We start from the raw sequence: 883 nt of genomic DNA on the forward strand, positions 1-883 counted from the left end.
ATAGAACTCCAATAACATTTCTAGAGGAGAAGATCTCGAGGCCATCTTCTTTTCAGACGCCTAGGAGGATTATTAGGTAATGAATGAGAAGCCAGTTTAGAAACAAGTGGATTTGGGTGGTTGAGACGTTTTTCATGGAAGGAATAGTATCTGGTTCTCGCCAAATCGTCAAATAAATAAATTAAATCTGTATTGCTACAATCCATGAAGGGTCAGGGGTGCAGTACTTTTTAAGGAATTCTGAAACCACAGGTTTGACTCACGATGAAACAGAAAATAATTATCTGCCACAGTCGGATTCGAACTTGGCCGGAGAAATCTTGTTATTTATTTAAAAAAAAAAATTGTGTCTTACCCTATAATAAAGTGGAAAATAAAAAACTTTAGAGAGGGGATGAAACGTCCAAGGAAAATATGCGAAGAAAGCAATATGGCATTTTAAATTTTGACCCGTCGATATTTGGGGCTCCAATAAACTTTTGAATTCCTCGTATCCAATCCTTACAATCCAAAATCCATCGTAAAATCCTCAAAGCTCCTCAAATCCGATCTTGCCCGAACCAGATATCAATCCTTTCAATTATAAACTCTCTAATTACCTACTATTTTCTAACCTTGCTTCCTCTTCCAGTCCGGACAATCCTCAGAGGTGTTTGAAAAGAAGATGGCCTCGAGACCTTCTAATGTACAATTATTATTAGAGTGCTACCAATGGGTAGTTTCATGATACATGATATGATGTTACTTCAAATTTACTGGATATATCGTTATGTAGACTAAAAAGACAGGAAACTGCTCATAGATTCCGACTATTGCAACATTTACTAGACAAACGGTCTAAATTGCCAATCCATTACAAAAGACTGATCTACATGACTATTAT

General features: G+C 36.4%; 1 protein-coding gene across 4 annotated transcripts in view; it reads right to left on the bottom strand.

Moving 5' to 3' along the window:
- Positions 1-883, bottom strand: part of LOC106682250 (atrial natriuretic peptide-converting enzyme) — a 225,774-nt gene that overhangs the window by 176,957 nt on the left and 47,934 nt on the right. The gene's annotated exons all lie outside the window — the stretch shown is intronic.

Source organism: Halyomorpha halys, unplaced genomic scaffold (genome assembly GCF_000696795.3).
Source record: "Halyomorpha halys isolate HHAL.00 unplaced genomic scaffold, Hhal_1.1 Scaffold398.1, whole genome shotgun sequence".
Classification (NCBI taxonomy): Eukaryota; Metazoa; Arthropoda; class Insecta; order Hemiptera; family Pentatomidae; genus Halyomorpha; species Halyomorpha halys.